Here is an 18,295-nt window from a genome sequence, read left to right on the forward strand (position 1 = left end):
ATACCACTACCATGTCTACATAAAGAATGAGATCAAGATTTTGCTTTGTTAAAGAGAAATGTATCCTTAAATGAGTGACTGTCAAAATATTGGAATATTTTTACATAATTTGACTGTGTGTAGATTACAATATTTTTTTGCTTGATATTTGTTTCTGAAAATCATCGAAGCAACTTTTTTTTAAGGTCATGCCACAATGAAAAGAAAAATGCCAAAACTAACAGGACTTTCATGCCTGTAATAAGTGAAAGTGAATTTTAACTGCAGGTTAAATCAGTGAATGTGGTCATGAGAAAACTCTCATTTAAAGCCTGGTTGTTGCAGAACTCCTTTAAAGCATTAACATTCTGTAGTAGTAATTACTGTATATAATTAAGAAGCTCCATCCCCTGAAACTGATGAACTCTTGGTGATAATCAATAGTATTCTCAGTACTGAGGTCTAAAACAAGCTATTCTGCATTAATGTTGTACTTTAGGGAATACTTAAGATACTTTAACTAAAGCAGCTGTGTTCACATTCCCCCTTTGTCTTTCACAGGATAGGGAACTCTTTACCACTCAGAGCTAGCTCTATTTCCATTTGATGTTTTTAATTAAAATATAACTTCAAACCCACATACAGTTTACAAAATCTTCTATAAAGAACAGAAAACAAAACTGCCAAAGCTGCCAGTAAAATAAATTTAAATTGATTACATTTATTATAGTTTTGTGTTATTTTAATTCCTAGAGTGAATTTATAATTTCTTTTAATGGGAGATTATGTTAACTTTCAAGCATAACTGTTGATATCACTAAATATTTCTCTACATCATATGGAGAATACAATATTTACCATGAAAGATTGCTAAAGTACAGTATATCATTAAATTGTTAGATTACTAGTTTTAATAAGCAAGGACATTTTAGCTCATTTCGTTTATTTGAGAACACCATGAAGGACATCTATTAATGCAGTGAATAATTAAATCAGTTACTTTGCTTAAAAAAAAAAAAAAATGACTGTGTTTTTTATTTTATTTAATTATTAAGGTTAAACAAGAGTTTTTGCTGCTGTTGGCCAGCTTATTTGCTCTGAAATCATTTACATTTTATTAACTTGCTCTAGATTAATGTCCCTTGTTTTGTCCTCATTTCTCCAACATAGAGACGGAGAAACCAAGACATTTATTCTGCGTGTTTCATGGTGCAGAGCTTGTAGTTTATTCCGGTAGTGACAGATCACCTTGATTTCTTACTGGGTGAGCTTGCCAGCAACTCATATGTAATGTCTGAGAGTTTAATTAATTCTCTTTAATGATGACAGTGACTAGTGGTGGCATTTTCTTTGTTTTATCTGCAAAATTCACCATCGTTTTGGGGATGTTTCAAGGACGTCTTTGCCCTCTGCTCTTGTGTTTTTCTGTTCTTCTGTCCGTATGTTTCACTTATTATTTCATGCCCTTGCAGACATAGAGCTAATTATCCAAATGACCTTAGAGTCATCATACTCAGGCTTAATCGTGTCAAAATTACAATGTTGTTTATACATGACCATCGTAATTTTGACATTTGTTCAAAAAGATTAATAAGAATAGGTTATTTAACTTGCTACTTCTGTGCTGGTTTTGCTCTTTTTATTTAATAAAAGATGCAATCGCATAATTAAAGGATAACAGTTGTAAACTGCATGTAGAAAATCCCCAGAGCTCCCAGTGCCACATCTGGCTCATCACGGCCACCAGGCCTCCTGCCAGATTCCGGCTCAAGCTGGAGGGCTCAGGTTGGGCTTGTGGAAACACAGCAACCCTCAGGGGTGGCTCTAACCTCTCTGAGACCTCAGGCTGTGAATAACTGATGCTGCACTGCTGGATAACACATGGAATCCTTAAATCATAATAGATCAGAAATATTATGTAGAAGATGTTCTGATTGAGTGATTGAGCTTTTGAGGTCAATTTGCTACAAAATCTCAGACTGAAACAAATGAAACAGAAATTGTTAAAGGAAAAGTCAGGTCACCAAGAAATAACCAATGGGTCATTATTTATACCTAACACTAATATGTTGCAGTATTTTAATTAATTCAGCGTTAATCAGTAAAACAAATAATTAAAATAATAATTAATAAAAATTTTTGACGCGATCACTAAGTCCAGGAATGGACTTGACGGCTCACTCTTGACATCTTCCAGCAGTGACGGTGCGGTAAGCCTTGCGCCATTCTCCCCGCTTTACAAGAAAAATCAATGGGAACCACTAGACATCCCTGCAATCAACAACAATTACTTAAGATTTCGAGAGGACTACACCATTGAAATTTGCAAGAGCTATAGTTAAAATGACGATTCATACATGCATGACAGTTGGGTGTTGTAATACATCGAGTAAACGTGAGAAAAGATTTGTTATTTCACCTTTCATGATCCACCACGGGTTTGTCGTTGGATTGCCAACTTAAAGAGGGAGTCTGTTACTCTGCTTAGCATTGTGCATTTGTCATCATTATCATTGATGTGATTGAAGTGCGTTGTGACAAACACCAGATACAGCACTGGGACTTGCTCAACAGCCAATACCTCACTGTGACGTTACAAAGCGGTAGGTGGCAGTAGTGCTCTTTGACAAACATGGTAAAGCACATTCAAATGAAATTACTCTTAATTAAAAAAACACTTATAGTTTATTAAAAAGTATGCAATAATTTCATACTTAAAGTACTTTCAGAAGTTTGTATTTTGAATGTGACTGGACTTTTCCTTTAATGTTATTGCAAACATATTTTTCCCGTTTTTTGATCAGTTAAAAGAATGAAATATTTACAAAAATGTTTATTGTAAAATAAAACATATGTTTTTTTTGGTTTGTTTTTATCAAACTAAACCAAGCTACAAATGTTTCACAGCTAATTTCTGTAAACAAATATATTCTGCCTACCGGTATATGTTTTCTGCTAAAATCCTTCCTACATGGCATGCATTAACCAGAGAATACAGTCATAAATCCCCCAACTTCCACACTGAAGAGGGTTATGCATTTATTGAACAGAAGACTATTGAATTTGATTATTAAAAAAAACATCTAATTATCTATCATGACTGGTTTATCTTAATATAGAATAGTTGGAAATGCTTGAAAGGCTCCTTTTTAGATGCTGCAATGTCAGAGAAGTATTTCAAGTTTTCCTTTTATGCTCCCTTTTTAAAGTCTTATCGTACTTTCCACCTACAGTGAACTTATTTTAGCATTGCTTGATAATAAGATTTATGTATTTTATTTAGAAATCCTTGGTGTTGAAGAGAATTTTGTGTTTGCAGTAATGTAGTTTGTTGTAGACTGAAGGTTTAGAGCTGACTGCCAATCGTTAAGTAAGGGATCTGTTTAATTAGAGCCTATCGGCACAGATCTGTCCTCCAAACCTGAGGTGCCGGATTTACAGCTGGTAAATTGATCTGAAAGGCGGAAATTGTGAGTAAACTGACCTGGTTGTCCAGCTCATTGTTTTTAGGAGAAGGAAGACTGAACTATCTTCCACTGGCCTTCATTCTTACTTCAAACCATCCTTTTTTGCGACTGTCTGAGACCACAGCTTTTGACACCCTGTTAGACAGGGTGTGAATACCTGTACCTTTTCTATAGTTTAATATTATTTTTATCTATTTATAATTTTTTTTACAGTTTTCCTTTAATGGTACATTTTTAAGTACGTAAGGAAAATTACAGCTGAAAGTTTATTCTTAAAGTAAAAATATGAAAACGAAACAAATTTAAGTGTCTTTCAGGGACCACAGGAACGCACAACAGAGAGTTGGTGTTTAGGGGCAGGTTTGGGATTCAGCCAGGTTACTCATCCAAGCAAATATTGATTCACAGAATCAAAATCTTCTGCTGGGGCCTTAATGCCTAAAGAACTTATTTCAATTATGTCTTTACCTGCTTGCACCTTCTTTAACTGCATTCGGCCTCGCAGAGGGCCTCTCACTCTGAGCCTGGTCCAGCTGGACGTTTCTTCCTGTTAAAAGGTAGTTTTCCTCTCCACTGCCACTACATGCATGCTCGGTGTGAGGGATTGCAGAGTTAAAGAGTCCATGCATTTGCATGGTTTTCTTTAGAGAGAAACATTTTTGAAGTATGTGATTTTGTTACCTGCATAAATAAATTAAATAATATTTTTCTGTTTGCAACTTTTCTCTGTGTGAGAATTAAAAATGAATAACTGCAATGTCAAACACCCCACTTGAGAAGTCCTTTATTTAAACATCCTAAGGAAGGGATTTATTGAGGTTAGCAGTGATATAAAACATTTCTGTCAGTATTAAGTTTATTATCATGTCTGTCGTTTAGCTCCAGTCTACTAGGTTGTGTCTCAAGTTGTAATGGAAATCATAAAGGATAAAAGCATCCACTGAATGCAAAAACATAAATATTTTGGATTCTATTTCTAAATCAATAATTGTAACAACTGTAAATTTTAAATTGTAATTCTGACTTGTCGGGGACCACTAAGCAGATAAGGTCTTCTTCCATTAATTCAGCAGATTTTTACAAATTTCACTCTTCTCTGATCACTTTAGAAAAAAGTCAACATGCAAATACTAATGCAGAGTCATTTTTCCTATTCCTGGTGCTGCTGTAATATGTGTATCCTTAAGTAAGTCAACAGCTGCCCTAAATTAGTTTCTTTATTCACCAAATTGTGTTGTTGTTATATGTTGTCTAAAATTATTTTATTATACTGTTGAGGTAACTGTCTGCAGTAAAGTTAAATTTGATTATGTCTGGAGACTGTTTTATTAGAGCTCAGGAGATTTATAAGCTTAATAACTCAATACAGATGGTTGGGAGACTATAAAAAAAAAAAAAAAAACTATAAAATAAAGTGCTTAAATAAATAAAACTTATAGGCTGAAAAAAAGCAAACTCCGGTCATCTAATGCTGTGTTTTTAAACCCTTGTCCTTAAGGTACAAGGCCCTGCATGTTTTAGATACTTTCCAGCTTTAACGCACCCGATATCAATTGACGGCATATAAAATGGCTTTGCTGAACTACAATCTTAACGATCATTTGGATTGATGCAGAGAAACATCTAACACATGAAGGGCAGTGTGCCTCAAGAACCAAGGTTGAAAAACACTGATCTAATGCATCATCTGTTCCAGATCTGCTTGTAATGGGGCATGCTGCCCTCTAATGATAATGAATGGTAATGGATTGGGAGGTGTGTGGATCACGATGAAGCCAATGGCATCTCATCACCATCTTGTTTCATGTTAAAGCAGATTATTGGGTGATACTGCATCCTGTGGTTTTGGTTCACCTGTCTTAGTAAAGGCTGTGCCAGGTGCTCAGAGCCAAGGGGCCAGCTTCCCAGAACCATGCAGAGACAAAGGTGCAATACCAGGCACACACAATTGGAAAGCTGTGCTGACTCATAACCTGCTGAATTGTTTGTTAGACTAAAGGAGAGTAGCATGAGGGAAAAGAAAGAACGGGAAGCAGATATTACTTCCTAACCAGTAGGTACAATAGGAGCATGCCTTACTTCTACTCTGCATTGAAATCAGAAAGCAGGCTACTGCGGTTAATTATGTAAAAACAAGCTAAAAGGTTTTATAAGGACTTGCAAAGGATCTCTTTTTTTCTAATCAGTCTCCCACTTAGTTTTCCAATGTGAATATAAAGAAGAAACACACAGCTAATTTATCACGAAGAGTGGCAAATGGCATTTACAGGAGCATAATTAAAAGGAGCCTGTCCTCATTACCACATTCTCTCAAATGGTTTTTAGTGGTTGGACACACAAGCAGGAAGTGGTTAGCAGAACTATGTGTAATTGCAGGACTCTCATTTTTTGTTGGAGCATAACCACTGGCTGTTTTCTGCTTACAACTGTTTCCTGTTATGTGTTGTGATTTGATGTGATGTGAGAGGCTGAGGATTGTTGGCATGTCTACGTGTTCGAGTGTGATTCTGGTTATGTTCTGTCCTGTGGCCAATAAGAATAGGCATGTAGCTGCTTGAGAGCACAAGTGAACTTCTTCAGTCTGGCTCTGTGGAAAATATCGATCCACCATTAGCGTGACTGATACTCCTCTTGCAAAGATAATCAGTAAAAAGACTTTTTTGTTCCCTAATCAGTAAAACAGAAGCCTTTATTTTAATGGCTTTGCCTGGAATTCTCTGAGTTATTTATCAAACCCTTAAAGCCTGGAACCACCTAGCATGTTATGACCGCAGGGGTAGGGGGAGTGTTATGCACCGTATTGTGCTAGTGAAAAAAGTGAGATGAATGGTCCAAGTGATTTTTCACTTTCTTTATAGGATTTGAAACATTGCAGGCATGATAAAATAAATGCAACAAAGGGGTTGCAGCAAATCTCTCTGCCAGCCTTTTGCTAGCGCATGCTGGGCGCAGTGAGAAGTGGGTTAGGAGGGACATCAATCCTATCTGTGCTGTCCAAATCCATCCAAGCCAAGAAATTTTTCTTTTCTTTTTTTCTTTTTTGTATTAATCTTCATTTCTTTTTAAAAATCTTAATTAGATCAAGTCAGGACTGTAACTAGATTATCTTATTAACATAAATCGTACTTGTGTTCAAAAATAAAAGCAGATTTGAGACAAGTTTTATCATCCTTCCTTAAATGCTAAATGTTGTAAAGGGAAATATCCTAACTGTAACTGGATTTTGCTTGCTTTCCCCTTTTCCTTTGCACTATCATGTCCTTTGCATTCCCTAGTGTCATGTGATATATAAATAGGCTGGAGTCTGTTCCAATATTTATTTTTATTTTACTGTCAGATATTCATATCCACTCATTTAGATCACACTAGTTTGTTCCCTCTCTTTTTTATGCTAATAATTGTGTGTAACTGTTTGCGTGTATGCCACCGTCACACTCAAAATTCCCAAATAAAAATGGGATAAAGGAATTTTTATTACATTATTTTTTTTTTCAACCTGGAGAGATTCGCACAGAGAAAAGCTGCAATTAGAAAAGTTTAATGGACATGAGGGAAATAAGTTATTTGGCGCTTGGGCCCGGCAGAGAACATTGATGCTGTGAATGAGCATTTGCATGGTTGAGGAACCTAGGTAAAGGATTAGAGTAGTCTACCCCCACCCCTGTGCCACACACTGGTGTTGAAATAAGCTAGAGGCTGAGTGGGACAGAGAATAATGTGACAATGAGGGAGGAGATGGGGCGGAGGTGGATAAAGGTTTTCTGGTGTGCTAGAGAGAGGCTAGTCCAGCAGCTAAATGAAGGGGATCTAGAAAGATGATTGGCTTCGAAGGAGGTGCTGCCCCAATGATCATTGGCTGAACATCGTGTGGTGCAGGTGAAGCTAATAAGAGTCTTCCAGATAGAATTTTTGCTTCAGCCTCATATCAGTGTTGAAACTCTTCTTTAAATAGGATTCGCCTTTAAAAACACCTGCTCTTACATTCACATCAGTTTTCACACCCAAAAATGTAGGTTTACAGTAAAAGAAATGGATATGGATGATCCTGAAATTACAGATTCTGTAAATGTACTCTTTATTCTACTGATTATAGTACCAAGTAGCATGGCCTACCGGTTTGTTAGAAGCAAAGCAGACGTTTCTTGTCTTGTGTGTGGGAGCTGGAGCCTGCAGGGCAGATAAAAGGCTCACTGTCACATTTCTATGTGTTGTACTTTGATTGTTACAAAGATGACATTTTTCAGGAGGGGGTTTGTCTATTCAGATGACTTCAGGAAATATTTTGACATTAATTTTACAGCTGATTAGATTTTTCTTTTAACTAAACTGTGCCCCTCGCTTTTAGCAAAAGATCCAGTGCCAACACTATCTCTATGAAAAATATTTGGAGAAATTTACATCCTTCAAATGCATTCAGTACTTTTTTAGTGCCATGGAAATGTTTATGAAGAAAACAAATTTGACTTATGCTCAATACCTAAATGGACTTAGTCAGACCAATTTTGTCAGCCAAAGAAAAATAAAGGACATTGCATTTTTCTCTTCTCATTCTGTCAGTTCTTGTCCTCTGTGTCTCCAAACAAGCCTCCTTGACAGTGAGCATAATTCCCCATGAATTCTGTTCTTGCTCAGCTCAATGAGGAAAACTCACTCTTGGCTCAAAGGGAGAAAAATCCCAGAGTCCAAAGCCTAAAACAACAACTTCTTCTCCTAGTTCCCCGCAGACTATCTTTTTTTTCCATGCCAAATGAATTGCCCCTTCTGTTGCTACTTGCTCTTGTTAACTGCAGCAGGGAGTGCTAATTGGTTATCTATATGGTAGAGCACACTGAGTTTCAGGTCATATTTAGGACTGAGAAAGAAAAGGGAAATCTATTGTTTAAAAAAAAAAACTGTTTAGACATTTTATTGATCCAACCATTGTCGTAGAAACCTCTTAAAAATGTGTAATAAATTTGAAAGTTCATTTTTATTGGAGTGGCAGGACCTGATATTGAAAATTGAAAGAAAAAAATCACACAAAAAAATCATAGAGTTTTTTTTAAGAAGGGGAAAGAATCATTATAAGATATAATGATATTTTATGAAACTACCTGTGCTGTTGCTGTTTTTTTTACTTTGTGCATTATGTAACCACACTTAACCTTTCTTTAACAAAGTCAAATCAAAACTATTTCGAGCACAATTGTTCGAAGTCATCTACTGTAGACTTTTGAGTCGACTTTAATCCTCTCCTCAGTTCACTTCACCAGTTTTTTATAGATTTCAGGTTAAGGACTGAGATACACTGGAAATACATGGTTGGCGTTTTTTGTCTAATGAACCATTTTTTGTTGGATTGAAGAAAATACAAATTAAAACATACTGGAAACTGGAACATCAATTATTCACCACTTAATAGTAGACATAAATCTGTTTTGTTTCAGATATTTATTTGGTATTTCAATCCTGACTTACCTGGTGGGTTTGTTGTGCTCCTGTCTCATCTTGCAAATTGACAAACAACATTTTACAGTCTGTAACGGGAGGACAGGAAGGCATTCTTTATGACATGTTTTCCATCTGCAGGCTTTCAGTACCATCTACAGTACAGATAAAGTATAATTGATAAATGAATGAAGTGGTCATACTGTTCAAGCCTTTGCTTGGTATATGTCTCTGAGATGTCAACAAATATAGACCAACATTATTTAAGAGAGACATCTGAGAGCATTGATTTGAGTTCAGAATAGATCATGACTTTTAACTGAACAGAACATTTTTATTTTGTTAAATTGGTACAGTTAACTCTTTTAGTTTAAGTCTTCTGTCTAGAATGCAGTTTATTTTCTTCATTTCAGTTTGAGTTATAGCAAGCTATATTAACAATAATCTTATAGCAATCTTCTTTTTAGGGTCTCCATAATCTTCAGAGAGACCAAGCTACGATATGGTGAAATACTAGTCCTAGCAGTGAATGGAGCTGAAGCACTTTATCACAAAAGACAGAGGCACAGGTTAACTTGTAGGTAATATTTTTTACACTTAATATTGGTTTATTTGTTTATTTAAATAAAGCTTCAAGACCAGAAAAAAATCAAAATGATCAAGAATATCCTGAGATTTAAAGTTTTTTTTATGAAAATACAATCAGCCAGAGAATTTAAATCTAAAGAATAAAATTATAACCATTTCCGACACCAGAATAAATAGACTTGTTAAAAGGAGCAAATGCGAAACAGTATCCAGCAGTTTGACCTAATTATAGTAGTACTGTAAATAAGATATATTTTAATGCAAGTATCATGTGGGTGATAAATATAATCATTCATACATGTTTTTGAAATATGAATAACAGGATGGCCTTCAGTTTGGACTGAATTTTTTAGGTTTTATTATTGTTTTTAATAAAGCGGTATATATATTTTTTACTTTTTTCACAGAATATCAATAAATTACTGGAGAATCATGTTATAAGTATAGCATTTTCAAGCAAGCAACTGAAGGTTCACCGGAAAAACAGAATGAAATTAAGTAATATACTGTATTACGGGTATTCTAATTTCTTAAAGTTGCTTGTAAAATTAGGGAACATTTATTTATGAATGCCTTTCCATCCACTTTTTGACTTGTTCTACATTCTGTCTCCAGGAAAAGAAATACCTGTAAATAAAAACTGCTACAGTATGTTGTGAATGCAAAATCATTTGAAACCAAAGGAGAAGCAAACTGCAGTGTTATGTTACTTCTAATTCACTTGTGAGGCCAACTTCTTCTGTCCCTTGTGGGTGAATGAGTCTGAGGTGCTTAAGAGTTATTCAAGTCTTTCTAAGGCCTCTTTAAAGTTGTAATTATTTTATTTGCTATGCACCTTTGCAAATACTCTGTCCCTGATGAGTTCTTGTTGGCAGTCTTTATTTTCTGTTAGAACCTGTATCGGTGCAAAGTACTACTTAAAGAGAGGATCCAACCAATAAGCCTTGTGATATACATTAAATGCCCACAGACTTAAAATACCCCCCTGCTTCAGTTCTGCACAGGTCTTGTGCAGCCTTGCTGGTTCTTTGCTTTTTAGAGATCTACCTTGGAGATGCACTACTCAGCAGTCTGGCAAATTAGAAAAAGAAAGCCATATTGTCAGGATTTATTCACTATGTTCTATTAGTTAAAAATATATATATTTTATGTGCTGCTTTAAAAGTCCTTTTAAAAATTCTAACAGATTTATTTTATATTTCATTGCTACACTGACAAACTGTAGAAGCATAATGTAGTAATGGCAGATTAATAGAAAACAAGAAGTGGAAAAACAATATGTTAAGCTAAATACACACTATTGTCAGGTACCTGCGTTTTGAGCTTTACGATGAACTACAGATAAATCCCTTTTTAATCCATAGTGTTTGATATGATGTAGGTGCAGCTTTTGGTAAACAGACCAGTCAGACTGATACAACATATTTACAGCTTATCAGTCTGGTAAAGTGCTGGCACAGCTGGTTTTCAAAGGCAGGACTAACAGGGTCAGCCTCATCAGGTGAGAACCAAGGTGAAAATTACAGATTTGATGCAAACTCTCCAAGTGATGTGCTCTGGTTTTGTAATTTTGTGGTCTGTAAAACATGTCAAGCCATCAAAGAAACCCTTCAGTGAACAATTTCCGATTTTGCTTAAAATATCAAGGATATAAGGTGTGCTCTCTCGGATGTTTTTTATTTTAATTGTAACAATGCTCTGTTGTGGGTGCCAGTTTGTTATTATGCTAGCAAAAAAAGAGCTGATGCATTGTGGGTAAATTTGGTGCTGACAGTCATGCATCGTAGGGTCTAACTTCCTGCGCTGCCGTTCCTTCCTGCGCTGCCGTTGGTCTGGCCAGATCTGGCCAGACCAACGGCAGTTTACCAGACTGAAGTCAGTCTGACTGGCCAGCCCAGGCTTTTGCAGCTAAAACAGCTTGAAATCTTGAAATACTCTCCTCATTTAGGCAACATTTTTATTGGCATTTTTTCAGAAGTGCTTTCATAAGTTTAGACATATTGGACATACAATTCAAATGATTGTTATTGAAACTGCATTCAGTTCGTGTTCCTCTACTCCAACCTGTCTTATCCATGCCTTCATAGACCTTGCTTTCTAAACTGAACTTTTTAGAATGTGGATTGAAAAAAGGTGGTATGGTAAAAAAAAAAAAAAAAAAAAAAAAAAACCTAAATAACTGAAATACATATATACAACCAGTAAAAGGTTTGAAAACTTTTTCTCATCCATTGGGTTACCTTTACTTTTATTGCTAACTTCAAAATAGGAGATTGGACCTACAAATTGAGATATTTGGATTGGGCCTCAAAGCTTGCAGGTTCTTCACAGTATCTGGGTTGTCCCTAGGCCTGCACTTCTCTGGCTGAGATACCATACCAGCAACTTGGTTATACATATATAATACATTTCATGTATCATTTTCATGTATATTTACTGCTGCTGTATTTTTCCATGCTGTGAGATGCTGGGATATTTCTAGGTACTCTTTAAATAGCCAACACCTGGGCTCGTCCAATGGTGAAGCTGGATCTCTATTGTTCTGTGGCTCAGGGCTTGCTTCTGTGCTGCCATGATCAGTGATTTGGTGCTGTCCTGTAGTCTTGCCTTCTCTAGCCATTGGTCTGGTCATATCAGCCACTTCAGGTAATGGTTGTTGGTATACTCCAAGATAGGGCTGAACGATTAATTGCATTTGCAATAATATCGCGATATGATAAAACGCGATTTTCTAACCGCAATGGACGCGATTTGACGGTCACGTGATGGTCACGTGACGGTGACGCGCTAGCCAAACAACACAGAGGGAAAGCTGATGTCGTCTGCGACTAACTTGCTGAACAATGGCGTCAGAATGCACAAACACCGACACAACTGAAGGTCTGGTACCAAAGAGGAGCGGCACGTCATTGGTGTGGAATTTTTTTGGGTTTAAGAAAGAAGACGCTGCGCAAACTCAGGCGTTGTGCCGGACATGCCTTGCTATGGTTGCTACCTCACGAGGTAACACGACGAACCTCTATCAGCATTTGAAAAAACACCACAAGGCTATGTATGATAGCTGCATGGCTAGAATGGCAACTACCAGTGCCTCAGCGTCAGTTAAGCAAAGTACCACCCGACAGGGATCACTGACCGAACTGTTTGAAAGTGTTACTCCCTATGAACATAATGCGAAACGGCACGTTGAAATAACTCGGGCAATTACGGAGTTTATAGCGAAAGACATGATATCCGTCAGTATAGTGACCAAGCCTGGGTTTACGGCTTTGGTACACACGTTGGATAAGCGGTATTCAATGCCCTCGCACACATATTTTAACCAAGTCGCAATACCTGAGCTATACAAAAAATGCAGAGACAGAGTTGCTGCGGAGCTGAAAACAGTGGAGTTTTTTGCAACAACTACAGATTTGTGGTCAAGCCGAACAGCGCAGCCGTACCAGAGTCTAACAGTGCATTATATTGACGAGGACTTAAATCTTAAAGCTCGCTGCCTTCAAGCTTCCTACTTCCCGGACGACCACACAGGGGAAAACATTGCTGCTGGCTTGAAAGAGGGACTGGCTAGCTGGAATTTACCGGAAGAAAATCACATCTGCATAACGACGGACAACGCATCAAACATGGTGTTGGCAGCACAACTAAATGAATGGACCAGACTGCAGTGTTTTGGGCACCGATTACATCTTGCCATCGGTACGTAACATATCTCAGCATGAGAGTGTGTGATTGTGAATGCGCAGAGAGAGAATATCTGTGGGTGTGTGTGTGTGTGTGATTGTGAATGCGCAGAGAGAGAATATCTCTGTGTGGGTGTGTGTGTGTGATTGTGAATGCGCAGAGAGAGAATATCTCTGTGTGGGTGTGTGTGTGTGATTGTGAATGCGCAGAGAGAGAATATCTCTGTGTGGGTGTGTGTGTGTGATTGTGAATGCGCAGAGAGAGAATATCTCTGTGTGGGTGTGTGTGTGTGATTGTGAATGCGCAGAGAGAGGATATCTCTGTGTGGGTGTGTGTGTGTGATTGTGAATGCGCAGAGAGAGGATATCTCTGTGTGGGTGTGTGTGTGTGATTGTGAATGCGCAGAGAGAGAATGTGTGTGTAATGTAAGGGGTTGAGTAAAAGAATGTGAAAGTTAATATCCTTTTTCACTAGAGATGCACCAATCCATTCATTTTATGATCCAGTACCTGTGCTCTGCATATTGGCTGATATTCAATACCAATTTGGAGGTATTGTTGTAATGAATTAACTGTATAACTTGCAAGACTTGATATAGACATTGATAAAAAAAAAAAAAAGGTAACAAATTACGAGATATAAATGTACTTAATATTATTTATTAAGAAATGAAGTGTAGATTTGCACTGCATTATGCTGCAAATTTTGCAGCATAATAATATAATCTAATAATCTAATTTTATGTTGCAGGACATGCACTTAAAGATGACAGAGTGTCCAGAGCAATAGGGCTGTGCAAGAAGCTGGTGGGGCACTTCTCCCACAGCTGGAAGAAGAAGGCAGCAATGGCTGAAGCTCAAAGGGAACTAAAACTTCCTGAGCACTCCCTCATCACTGAATGCCCTACAAGATGGGGATCCAAAGAAATGATGATTGCCAGGGTGCTAGAGCAGCTCAAAGCCATCACTCAGGTGTTGTCAGGTGACCGATATGCACGCTCCCTGATCCCAACCTGGCAGGATATTGAGGTGTTGGAGTCCATTCACAAGGCACTGCATCCTCTCCAGGAGTTTACGGATGCTCTCTCTGGAGAGGAGTACGTCAGCATCTCTTACTTAAAACCAGTTCTTCACCTTCTGTCCACATCAGTCCTGGCTGAAAACCAAGAGGACACTGACCTGACAAGGTCAATTAAGACCAAGGCCCTGGCTTACCTCACCGATAAGTACAGTGACCCCAGCATCCAGGAGCTTTTGGATGTTGCATCCTTTCTAGACCCAAGGTTCAAAACCAAGTACATCGCTGCAGACAACATTCCCACCATTAAGACCCGACTCAAAACTGAAATTATGCAACCAGCAAGGCGTGCATATAACCAGGTTGGTAATTATCACATTTATGATTCCATAAACACAATATATCTTTCTAGTTATAATTTAACCTCAACACTAATTACTGTATTTTTTTTGTTATCTGACAGGAGAAGAGAAGTCGTACTGAAACCACAACGATGCCTAAAAATGCACAGCCCTCTGTTGAAAAGGGCAAGAAGTCTCTTGGGAGTTTCTTCAAGACTGCTGTGGGCTCTTCTGTTTCTTGCATGCAACCCGAAGATGTTGTTGAGGCAGAGTTAAACAGCTACCTCATGACTCCTACCATCGATGGAGAGGAAGACCCCTTGGCCTGGTGGAAGATGCACAGGATTAACTTTCCACAACTGTGCAACATGGCCCGCAAGTATCTTTGTGTCCCAGCCACAAGTGCTCCTTCAGAGCGTCTTTTCAGTGCTGGAGGGAATATAGTGACTTGCACTCGCTCCTCTTTGAAACCAGCAAAAGTTGACATGCTGATTTTCCTGGCAAAAAATCTGTGAGCTTCTAAAATAAAATACAGAGACAAATCTTTGTGGCTTACAGTGCCATATGTTTTTTGCACTTTACAATAGTTGTTTGCTGCTCTTACTGAGTGAATATATAATTTATATGATTGTTCAAAACGTTTCTTAGGATTTAAAAAGGTCATACACTAATTTATTTTCTGTTTATTTGAGAGTTTGATTGACCTATTAAAATGTTTACAGGTTGAAAGAAGTAATTCATTCGGTATACTATGCTGCACTTTAGTATGTTTGATGCCACTGACTGGAGATCAGTGATTTATTTCGTTTCTTATTTTGTTTATTTATTTTTAGACTGTCCTGTTAAAATCTGACAATGTTTAAGGAGTGGAGTCTATATGTTTATATATCGCGTTTCATGAAACATGAGAAGATGTTAATAAGGTAAACGCACACAGATTTGTTTCGTTTATTATTGTAATCTGTGCTTTAAATAAATCTGATTATTATGAAACAGATTTGTTTGTATATGTTTAAAAAGACATGAGAAATTAAACCAGGATAGAAAAATCGCATTAAATCGCAATATCAAAGTAAAAAATCGCAATTAGATTATTTTCCAAAATCGTTCAGCCCTACTCCAAGATGGTTATTTTCTTCCTATAATGGTTCCTTTACTTCTGCTCCCAACTTTCTTATGCCCATTTGGCCTCTGCCACCTTGTGGGCTTTTGGTGTATAGCCTGTGAATACTGGATTTGGGGAGGAATCTGCCATGCGTGGTGAGTAGCTTTTGTGGTTTAACATCAGTGGTCTGACTTTTCTACTTTGGCTAAATTATTACCCCAGCATGGCATTGGATTATTGACCAGATGTCTTTTTGGGGTTATCATTTTCTTGTGGTATTTTGAGGTACTTATAGGCCTGTTCTAAATCTGCCATTGTCCCTTCTGGGGGTGCAAACTTCCCTCTACTTGTTACCATCTGGCCACATTCTTCTTCAGCCAGAATAACATTTCCACATCCCTACTGTAGGTCCTCCTGGTGTGGATCAGCTAAACAATGTCTTAATCTCTGTAGCATACAGTTTGATGTCAGCTAAATACAGGAGGTAGCATTAGGCCTATGAAAAACAGCAGAGGGCACAGAGCATATTTTCACAGGTGGCTTGAAGTCTACAATGAAGGCTATTTATTTATTTATTTTCAATACAGCTTCAGCCATTCCAGGGTCAATGTGTGTGGCATTAAGACAAAGGCTTTCTTTTAAACAACCTTGGCACACGTTTGTTAGTCTGGTTTTGCAGTTTCAGGGAAATGTCCTGTCAACCCATATTTGGTGTTTGGCTCCTCAGGTGTTTTACCAATGCCTTTTAATGCCACTATTATGCTTATCCATGTGCTCACTTATCTTAGCCGCTATGATGCCTTACCGGGACTCCCATGTTGTGGAGAAATGGGTTGTTTGCCAATAGTTGGTTTGTGTCCCTCCTTTCTGTCTTCAGTCAGCCATTTTGGGGTGGGTCCCATTGCTCAGCAACTCATGCAGAAAAGTCAGCTTATGTAAAAATCCCTCTCTCTGTGTCTCTGTAAAATGTCTGTGCTAACATCTGCTGTCCTTTGTACTGATACATTATCATTTAGATTGATGCTAAATTCCAGGTAAGCCTGCATATATTCCAATTTCAATGTATCATATTGTGTCAACCTGAGATGAACTCATCAGATGGGGTTATTTCTTTCTATTGCTCTTAGTCTCACTATCTTTGTCTCTTTATGTTGTGCTGTCAGTCTGTCTCTGGGTTTATTTCCTCTGGTTTGATAACAGGTACCAGGGACATGTCTGCCCAGTGGAGACAGTAAGACAGACACAGAGACAGAAAGGTAGTGACACCTAAAGGAATAAGCAGGGAAGAAATGGGTAGATTGTGAGCATGAGTTCATTCTTATCCATGACTGAAAATAAACCAACCTATTTATAAAATGATAAAAACAAATGCTAAATGGTCATTTTATTTTTTTCCCCCATTTGGTCTAGTTTTCAAGACTGCTTTGTATTTTTTATCTAACATCAATGTAAATCAAGTGTCCACTTTCAGGCCCTTTCTTTTCATTATTGAGTCTTTGCTTTTATGTAATTTTTCTTTTTTTGACCTGTACTTTATATTGTGACTGTGCCTAACTGTAACTTTAACTACCAGTAGATCCTTGTTTCTCTGGGCAATCTGACATTCAATGGTGGAAGTTAAACTTTATGCTGCTAGCTGTGCTTCTGGCTTAATGAAGTGCCAAAAATCATGAAACTCCTCACAATTAACTGTACTATTGGCATCATGAGGGATGAGGAACAGTAGACTTTGAGTCATAATGTCGGAGCACAACTTTAAACCTACACTGAAATGGTAAGGGGGGCATTAATCAGTGAAGCAGATTAATGCAGAGTTATATTATAGCTCGAGAGGAGAAGCATTGAGCCATGTCTAGATCAAAAAATCTGTCTACAGGAACACGGTTTGTCTTGAACTCTGCAAATGTGGCCTTCAGTTACAAAAGTATAGTAATTGTTTAAAGAAAGATACAAGAGGTACGCTTTGGAGGCTCAGAATGTCATAAAGAAGCCAAACCTGTGGAAACTAAACTCAGGCCTTTAAGTAAAGCATTTTGCCCAGTGAAAGACTACTGCTATATATCATCATGGAAACATCAACATCAAACACTGGGAATATTTTTCTTTGTTGGGGACAGGAAAGCTACAACAACATTGTAGTAAAAAAGATGGACCTATAAACTACTTACCCAGTGGAGCTGAAAGCACATGAACAGTACAGTACAACTCTTATTTCTTGTCAAGTTTTGTGACGTTTGGTTTACTGCACGATTCCCCACTTGAAAGGGATAGTCTCTACTATGGAACTTCACAGGATTTCACTCAAAGAGCCTTAAATTTAGCTGATCCATCTTCATTTTTTCATGATGGTCACCATGGCCTTCAAGTCATATAGGTGAAAAACCTCAAAAGAAATAGAAGCACATGCATTACATTTCGAAATCAACAAGATAAATACATTGTGAAATATTGAAACAGATTTCCATTCCCTTTAATCCATTTTTTATCTTATTTTTTTTATTGATTTGAATTTTAAAACTGTCCAATACAACAATCTATCAGAGTCCATATGCTGCTCCAATGAGAATCAGGAAATGTACAACAGCATTGTGAGGTCTACCGGCTGTCCTTCACAGTTTGTAGAGAACTTGCACAGTTCTGACTTTACATGTGCTACCAGCTCTGATTGCTCATCATGCTGTGGCAGT

The 18,295-nt window shown here is 37.5% G+C and overlaps 1 protein-coding gene and 1 long non-coding RNA gene across 3 annotated transcripts in view; one reads left to right on the top strand and one right to left on the bottom strand.

Moving 5' to 3' along the window:
• The window catches only part of LOC119776562 (potassium/sodium hyperpolarization-activated cyclic nucleotide-gated channel 1), an 89,051-nt gene that overhangs the window by 12,373 nt on the left and 58,383 nt on the right, over positions 1-18,295 (top strand). The window lies entirely within an intron of this gene.
• Positions 7,562-17,935, bottom strand: LOC119776563. Its single transcript, XR_005279795.1, has 3 exons — positions 17,777-17,935; positions 8,904-8,962; positions 7,562-7,613 (listed from the first exon to the last, which is right to left on the bottom strand). It is a non-coding gene; the product is annotated as an uncharacterized LOC119776563 (long non-coding RNA).

This window comes from Cyprinodon tularosa, unplaced genomic scaffold (genome assembly GCF_016077235.1).
Source record: "Cyprinodon tularosa strain WSP-4 unplaced genomic scaffold, ASM1607723v1 ctg94, whole genome shotgun sequence".
Classification (NCBI taxonomy): Eukaryota; Metazoa; Chordata; class Actinopteri; order Cyprinodontiformes; family Cyprinodontidae; genus Cyprinodon; species Cyprinodon tularosa.